We start from the raw sequence: 9,273 nt of genomic DNA on the forward strand, positions 1-9,273 counted from the left end.
CTTTAAGATCCTTGACCATTCTGTCCCTTCCGCCCTCCACCCTTTAAATATATACTCCTCTTGGCTCTTTTGTTACCGATTTTCCCTCAACCACCTTCTACTTAACTTTGAACATCTGGCAGAAATGTCAGTTCCTCAAGAAAGCTATGCCTGACCAAGAATTAGATCAGGTGACTTGCGATGTTTCCAGAAGATGTCCAATGAATAAATAAATTAGCCTAATACTGTAGCAGCCTATCCTGATAGATCATGAACCAGTACAGTGCCTAGAATATTGTGAGGGCTCAACAAATAAGGACAAGGGCTAGTACAGGACTGACACCTTTTAACATGTAGTGAGATACTGCTCTCTAAAAGTCCTTGAAATTGTGGAGGAGGACCAGGATAAGTACCAGGAAAAGGAAGACTGGAGAGAAGTGGATGACTATAGGCCCCATACTGCACGTGGAAGTGGACCATATATCTGCATCACAATTTCCAAAGCAAGTTGCATGTATAAACATGTATAATGTCTGAAGAATTAAAGAAATCTTGGAACCAAGGATCAAAGAATAAAAGCCTACAGAAAAGAAAAGGAATATATGCAATCACACTGCTTGAGGAAAGATTTAAAGGCAGGAAGAAGACTTTCAACAATCAGATCAACATCTGTTGCATAGGTGTTGAAGATGCAGTGATCAAAAAAGAACTAATCCCAGCCCGTGCCAAATAGCTCTGTTGGTTAGAGCATTGTCCTGAAGCACAGAAGTTGCTGTTTCGATCCCCAGTCAGGATACATACAGGAATAAATCAATGTTCCTGTCTCTCTTGCTCTCTCTCTCTCTCCCTTCCTTTCTCACTAAAATCAGTAAATAAAAATAAAAGACCTAGTCTCAGCTATTCAGGAGATCAGTATGGTGGCAAAGACTTGTTACACAATTTGATGTCTGCTTTGTAGAGATATAAACAAGGTATCATGGAAGCACAGAGGAGGAAAAAGTTAATAGTGTCGGAGTGCCTGGAGAGATAGAGATAAAAATTGAGATTTGAAAGATGAGAAAGCCAGTAAGACAAGGGTGGTTTAAAGGCATTTTAAATTCCTGAAAGAGAGGGATGGGGAACTTTACATGTAGATAGTACTAGTACTTTCCTTTTGTGTGTGTGTGTGTATATGTGTGACAGAGACAAAGAGAGACAGAGAGAGGGACAGACAGACAGGAAAGGTGAGAGATGAAAAGCATCAATTCTTCATTGTGGCACCTTAGTTGTTCATTGATTGCTTTCTCATATGTACCTTGACTGGGGGGCTACAGCAGACCGAGTGACCCCTTGCTCAAGCTGGTGAGCCTTGCTCAAACCAGATGAGCCTGCGCTCAAGCTGGCGACCTCAGGGTCTCAAACCTGGGTCTATCCACTGTGCCACCGCCTGGTCAGGAAGTACTTTCCTTTTGATGGATGCTGGGCAATTAAAGAAGTCTTCCTTTATGAAGAGATCTCTCTGGAGTGGCTGCTTGTCTCTGATTTGGCAGACTAGAGGGTCCCTTGCTTTCTTGAAGCCCTTGGTTGCTCCCTTACGCTCCCTTAATCCAGTCCAGGTAGCATGCCTACCTTGGCCTCTACCTTCTCTTTTCAAATTACCCAGCTTTATGTCAAGATTAATTCCAGCCTGGCAGGGATTGAGTCCTTTCAGCACAACCACCCAGTAGCCAAGGAGAGCTGGAACATTCTATCTCTCTCATGTCTCCCACACACACTCTTTCCATATCTACCAGGAAGAAAGGCAGCCAGGAAGAGTTGAAAGGCTCAGAACCACGCAGGGTGAAGAGATAGAAATATCAGCCCTGAGGCAAAATAGGGACCAGGAAAAGTTTGGTGCAACACTGCTTTTGCCTCTGATGGTAGGAAACATCTTCTTTTCAAAGGCATTACAATCAGTTTAGATATTTATGTGTATTTAGATAAAACATACATACAAAAAGTATATAATAAGTGTACAGCTAAATTTTCACAACATGAACACAGCAATATAATTCCCACCCAAATTTTAAAAATAGAGCATTAGTAATATCCAGAAGCCCTCTATTTTGTCCCCACCCCCCAGTCATTATTCTCTCCTTTTAAAAGTAATATCACATGGGCAGGGAGGGATGGAGAGTGACTGCTCAATGGGTACTACTTAAAGCCCTGGAACTAGACAGAGGTAATGCTTGCACAGCATTGCAAATGTACTGAATGTCACTGAATTGTACACTTTAAAGTGGTTAACTTATGTTACGTGTACTTTCCCACAATTAAAAAAAATGACTGAAAATAATGTCGCCACTATTCTGACTTGTAAGAGCACAGATTGACTTTGCCTACTGAATTTCATATCAATGGAATTACAGTGGTACCTTGAGATACAAACAGACCAACATACAAATTTTTTAAGATATGAGCGTGACTCAGTCTGTATTTTTGTTCGAGATCTGAGCGAAATTCCAAGATACGAGTCGTGATTCGGGAAGCTGCAGCTAGTTGGCGCGTGGGCGCACAGGTCCAGTATTGGCAGTTTGATATACAAGTTGACTGACTTACGAGCTCGGTTACAGAACAAATTAAATTTGTACCTCAAGGTACCACTGTATGATCTTTTGTATTTTTTAACATTATGTTATGAGAATCATGAACTTTGTTGAATATAGTTGTAGTTTATTCATCTTTTTTTAATAAATAAATTTTTATTAGTTTATTCATCTTCGTTGCTGTAGAATATTCTATTGTATAAATATCCCATCACTTATTTGGGTTCCTATTTTGAACTATTGAAAATATTTCTATGACTTGACTAGTGGTGGCACAGTGGACAGAGCATCCACCTGGGACGCCCCAGGTTCAAAACCCCAAGGTTGCCAACTTGAGCATGGGTTCATCTGGCTTGAGTGCGGGCTTACCAGCTTGAGCACAGGGTCACTAGGCTTGAGGGTGGAATCAACATGATCCCATGGTCACTGACTTGAGCCCAAGGATTGCTGGCTTGAAGCCCAAGGTCTCTGGCTTGATCAAGGGGTCACTGGTTTGGCTTGAGCCCCCAGTCAAGGCACGGATGAGAAGCAATCAGTGAACAACTAAAGTGCCACAATTACAAGTTGATGCTTCTCATCTCTCTTTCTTCCTGCCCGTCACATAAAATAAAATTAAATTAAATTCTATTAAGTTCCCTCTGAGTACTTGCAGGAAAAGCAGATCTCCATTAATCCTTGCAGAATGGTGTCTTAGTCTGGAGGTGTCTGTGTAGGGCTGTCTGGGTAACTTGGTCAGTGATCTCGGGAAGGGGTTTCTCTATCCTAAGCATTTTGATGTATCCTTAGGGATGGAGCATTGGGGAGCTTCAGTCTCCTGTTTGGGCCTTGATTGCCCTACTTGCTTAGGGAGAATGGAATCCTGGGTGGATCTTTCTTGCCTACTTACTTATCTCCTGCCTCTTACCCCCTTGCCCAGGGGTCTGGGGTACGGACACAGACGAACGGCTAGTGGAGCATTTTTTGGATCCTTCCCGCTACAACAAGCTTATCCGCCCAGCCACCAATGGCTCTGACCTGGTGATGGTTACAGCTCATGGTATCATTTGCCCAGCTCATCAGTGTGGTGAGTGGGGTTCTCAAACTCTCTACCCAGCTATTGAAGTCAACACAGCCAGAATGTGTTCATGTTTGTGCTTACTCCTCTGGAGTTCCCAAGGCTTTGGAGGTATGCTGATCCCCTCTCTATTTTTGAAAAAGCAAGCTCTTACTGTATATACTGTTCTAAGCACTTTCCATGTGTTATCTCACTTAATCCTCCCCTCAGCCTTATGAGGTAGGTACTATTAAGATCTCCATGTCACAGATATGGAAACTAAAGTACATACAAGCTACGTCACACCATTAACAGCTCTCTGAGTTGGGGTTTAATGGCCATATTCTCAGCCATTTTATTACTAGCTTCCTACTTCTAGACCATGCCACCTTTGTTTTCATTCAGGTTCTCTAAGGTTGTTGCTTTTTTGCTGGAATGCCCTTCCCTGTCCCTGCTATGCCTGCCTTCTCTTCTTTAAATCTCAGCTCAAATGCCACTCCCTAGGGAGACCTCCTCTGACTGCTACACTTAAAGTGACCCTCAGTCATTCTTTCCCACATGACCCAATTCTAATTATTTGCATCTACTTACCAATCTCCTTATGGTAATTCATTTGTTTAGTATCTGACTCTTTGCTCTAGAAAGCATGCACTATAAGAGAAGGGATCTTATCTGTCTACTGCTGTATTTCCATACATAGACCAGTGTCTGACGCATGGCAAAGCCCCCATAAATGGTTACTGACTGGTGAGTACCTCTCGACTTCATAGTATTAACAGTAACCATAACAGTTGTAGTATTTAGCATTTGCTGAGCAATGTACTATGTGCCCACCAGTGTTAATAATTTTACATATCTCATTTCATCTAAACTGGCACAATGATTCACACTGCAAGGCAAAAAGAGTATCATGCTCATTTTACAGATTAGGAAACTGAGTATCACAGAAATAACTCGCCCAAGGTCACATAGCTAGCAAAGCACAGGAACTAAAATCCAAACCCAGTTCAGTCTGACCCCCCCAGTCCATGCTCTTTCCTCTCAGCTGTCCTGCACCCTTTATGGTCTAATTCAAAGGACAGCTGTAGAAGACTATTACCGATGGCTCTGCCTCTCCTGAGCTCAGAACTCACACCCCACTGGTCTCCTGGAGAATATCCCACATCCCCCCACCCTCCACACACTTGATATATTTATAACCCACTGTTTACTCTTTCCACAAAACTCAGCTCTCCTCTGAGATGTCTCATTCTTTGTTAGTGTTGCTATTATTGGTTGCCTGAGCTTGCAGAGCGTCTCAAAATTCTACTGATTTTTCGATCTTCCTTGATCTTCAATAAAGCCCAGGTTCCCAAACATAGTTTTGAATGTCTCCCAAGGTTTAACCTTTGCCAACCTTACCTGCATTTCTCTCCCTTGTAGTAGACATAGGCCTTCCTTCCATTCCTCCAACTTGCCATGGTCCTACCTCAAAACTTTGACATATGCTGTCCCTCCTGCCTGTATTAGTGTCAAGCCCTCTCTCCCCTCATAGGTAATTGCCAATATCCCTCAGAATTGAGCATGTCATTTGTTCAGGGACACTTTCCCAGATCTCTGGTCTTGTTCTTTTTTGAGGGACTTACTGTACAGGGGTCCTTGGGTTATGACACAGTTCCATTTCTACGACTGTGAAGTAACCTGAATTTTGGTGTAAGTCAAAACATACCCTAGCCTAAGTCACTTACCTATTCTAACACAGCTGTAAAATCATAATCTAGAACATAAAAACACAAGTAAGCCACAGAAAAAGGAAAAGAACATAAATATACTGTACTATACACTGTACTGTAGTAACAGAAAAGGTGACAAAAAATGAGTGTAAGAAAAAATCCTTACCTTTATCCCTGTGGTTGGCTCACACACTGGAAGGGGCATTGCAAGGTGGGAGAGACTGACCTATTGGGAGGAGGAAGCTGGAGAGGCAGGAGAACCTGCAGAAGGTGCTGGAGATACTGGATTAGGTGAATCAGGATTGCCTGAGGAACATGCAGGAGACGCTGGAGATGATTCTACCTGTACTACAGGTGTTTCATCTCTAGAAGCAGCTGATGTAGAGGGTACAGGATCTGTTTCAGGCCTCTCTACCTTCTTAAAGAATTGATCCAGGCTAGTCTGGAAGGTTGATGACTTCTCTTCCAAAATCTGCCTATAGCATTGCAAGGCATCCATAACAGCTCTGTAGACCTTCCTGAATCTGTCATCGCTGTACAATGCTAACAACATAAGCTGAAACACTCACATCTCAATTTTTTAAAGTTTTTATGGCAGTGAGCATCCTAACTTGAAAGGTTGTATGTTGAGATTGTTGTAATCCAAGGACCCCCTGTAACTGCAATTAAAAGACAGAATGTCTAACAATTCAGGAAGTATCTGACTTTTTACCAAGCTGAATGCACAGAAAAGGTGAGGACTGGTTCTGTCTCATTAAGGCTGCATCCCCAGTGACTCACAGGTAGGTGCTAAGTAAATACTTGCTAATCTTCTCTCACATCTAGGGAGTCAACTGGCTTTGTAGACTTCACCTTTGCCATATCTGTTTCCCCCAGAAGAATATAAGCTCCATGAGAGCAGTGATTCTTGTTTTATTCATTCTTGTTTCCCTAACACCCAAGAATTCATTAAAAGAACCTATTCACCACTCTGTTCCAATTCTAATGTCTCTTCCTTTCACATTTCAGCAGAACACCAAATACGACTCCACACTAGGTTTCTGACAGGGACTTTTCAACCAGAGAGCTGAGATAACCGAACAGACTGGCAGAGAGGAGGAGACAGACCTCATCCCAGTGACCATGACTTTTGAGTTTCCTCATTGGGGTGATTTGAAGTTTGTGCAACATTTTGAGACTATCTCATCACTTTGTTTTATTCTAAATAAAGTCCTTTACAAAATATGGAATTCAGGGTTTCCAAATGGTTGCATTTGTGGGTTTCTTGGTTAAGGACTGGAGTCAAGTGACATATGAAAACCTCTTGAGACAGCATTAGAGAGGAACACTGTAGCTTAACTACCTCTGCTAAGAAATGCCATCAGCTTTAAACACCTCTTTGGTAGAGGGAAGTTTCCAGACATCTTAAGCTTATTTATTCAAAACTGGCATCCCACCATGAGTCAGGCATTGTGACAGAAAGTCTAAGGAATAAAAATATAGGTGATACACAGATTTCAAGTCCTGTAGCTCCCTGGATGATGATTAAGAGACTATAAATAAAAGAAAAACCAATCAAGAAATGACTACAATATCTCTGGCCATGTGGGAGAACAAACCACATTTTCACTTTCCATAGTCTGCATAAGCCTGGGTGAACAGGGTCTGGAAAACATGGCTGCATGAGGTTTAGGAAAAGGATAAACACAAAGAGCTGTGCCTTCAGAAGACCAATTTAGAGTGAAAAAAAGGAAGGGCATACAGAAATGAACCAGCACAGTTCCTGCCTGTAAGAAGCTCACAGGTTGGTGGGAACAACAGACAAGTATATAAAGACTCCAGTGCCGTGTGGCAAAGGCTCTGATGCGGTTAGGCCATAGGACCACATTGGAAGCAGTGTTTGTGATGAACTCTGTGTGGGCAAATTAGGAAAAGTTTTACTGAGGCGTTGACATGAAGTTAGGTCCTTGTTTCCAAGAATTTCTTGTTTAGGAATTTGTTGTCCACAAATTCCACAGATGAATGAATAACCAGCCATATCTAATAAAAGGGATTACTCTTTAGGGAAAAGTGGAGGTTGGGAATCACTCTGGGCCCTTTTTGGGAATGGCACAAGGTTGAAGAGACAGTCACAAGTGTGTGTGTGTGTGTGTGGGAGGGGGTTGTCCCAGTCCTTTTCTCTAGTGATGAGACCATCAACAACAATGATAGCAATCACAATAGCAGTGATGGCTAGTAACACCTACATAGTATCTACTATGTGCCAGGAGCTGTCTTAAGTGCTTTTCATGGGTAAACTCTCACAGGCAAAAATAGGTGATGCTAGGGCTGGGCTCAGATAAGGGTTCATGCATTCAGGCTGGGTTTGCCTGGCTTGAATCTCCCACTGGTAGCATCCAGATTTTCTCCACTTGCCCAGATGTAGGACACAGGTATAGAGGTATAGGTAGGGCTGAGGCTAAAAGAGGGAGGGAGGGAAGGAAGGAAGGGAGGGAGGGAGGGAGGGAGGGAGGAAGGAAGGAAGGAAGGAAGGAAGGAAGGAAGGAAGGAAGGAAGGAAGGAAGGAAGGAAGGAAGGAAGGAAGGAAGGAAGGAAGGAAGGAAGGAAGGAAGGAAGGAAGGAAGGAAGGAAGGAAGGAACTGACTTCGGAACCATACACAGAAATTCCACTTACTATGTAGTTGTATATCCTTGGGTACTCATTCCTTTCCCCCAATGGTAAAACAGGGATTAAAAAATGCTTACTTTGCAATGTTGTTGGGGATGGGGGAATTTGAAGTATTTGCAAGATGCCCTGCTTAAGAAGTGCTCAGCAAATGGGAATTCTTACCACAGCCTTTCAACTTGCACATTTAGACACAAAGGTGACATGTAGCTAATTGTTCAGGCTCCCAAAAGGAGACAAGTTTCTGGTTGGATGACCAGGAACACAACTCAATCATCTGTATTTTATTTTATTTTATTTTTTTCATTTTTCCGAAGCTGGAAACGGGGAGGCAGACAGACTCCCGCATGCGACTGACTGGGATCCACCCGGCACGCCCACCAGGGGGCGATGCTCTGCCCATCTGGGGTGTCGCTCTGTTGCATCCAGAGCCATTCCAGCGCCTGAGGCAGAGGCCACAGAGCCATCCTCAGCACCCGGGCCATCTTTGCTCCAATGGAGCCTCGACTGCAGGAGGGGAAGAGAGAAACAGAGGGGAGGAGAGGGGGAGGAGTGGAGAAGCAGATGGGCGCTTCTCCTGTGTGCCCTGGCCGGGAATCGAGCCCGGGACTTCTGCACACCAGGCCGACGCTCTACCACTGAGCCAACCGGCCAGAGCTCAATCATCTTTAAATACCCAGAGTCCACATTGACCAAAGAAGGCCCTTATCAATCACCACTGACTAAATGAATAACCCAGCACTGAGAACCAAGGTGCTCAGTCAACTACCAACAAGGGATAACTCATCTTGGTCCGTGTAGGAGAGAGAAAGATGGAAATTTGCCAACAGATCAAGCGCTGATTTGGCCCAGCAGAATTCACCAGCCTGCCACAGGTTAACACCTGCCCTTGACAGAGGAACACCGGCTCTGGGTCTCTGAAACTTTAGCCAGCTTTGTCCTTGGTGATAGTGCCACCTAGTGAGAACCCGGGGACACTGCCGCCGACAACTGCCGGGACTGCTGCGACAAAGTGTTAGTCGTTTGGGTTTAAGACGGATAATGTGGTCCCGCCGGGCCTGTCTCCTTCCAGTCTACTGCCAAGCTAATGGTGATGCACTCTTTCCTGACGCTGCAGAAACCCACGCTGTCCCTCCCCCAACCTCGTCTAGGCCCCTGGGTCTGATAAGCGCGAAGGGTCAGCTATCGACTACTCCTCATACATAATTGACCAGCGATCTATCACCCGACACTTTACTGTCTCCTGGCATCAAGTCTTTGGGAGGCATTACCTGCATCAGAGTCATTGTACAGATGAGGAAACTGAGGGAAGGTGGTTAACTCAAGGTCACACAACGAACT

Source organism: Saccopteryx leptura, chromosome 2, assembly GCF_036850995.1.
Source record: "Saccopteryx leptura isolate mSacLep1 chromosome 2, mSacLep1_pri_phased_curated, whole genome shotgun sequence".
NCBI lineage: Eukaryota > Metazoa > Chordata > Mammalia > Chiroptera > Emballonuridae > Saccopteryx > Saccopteryx leptura.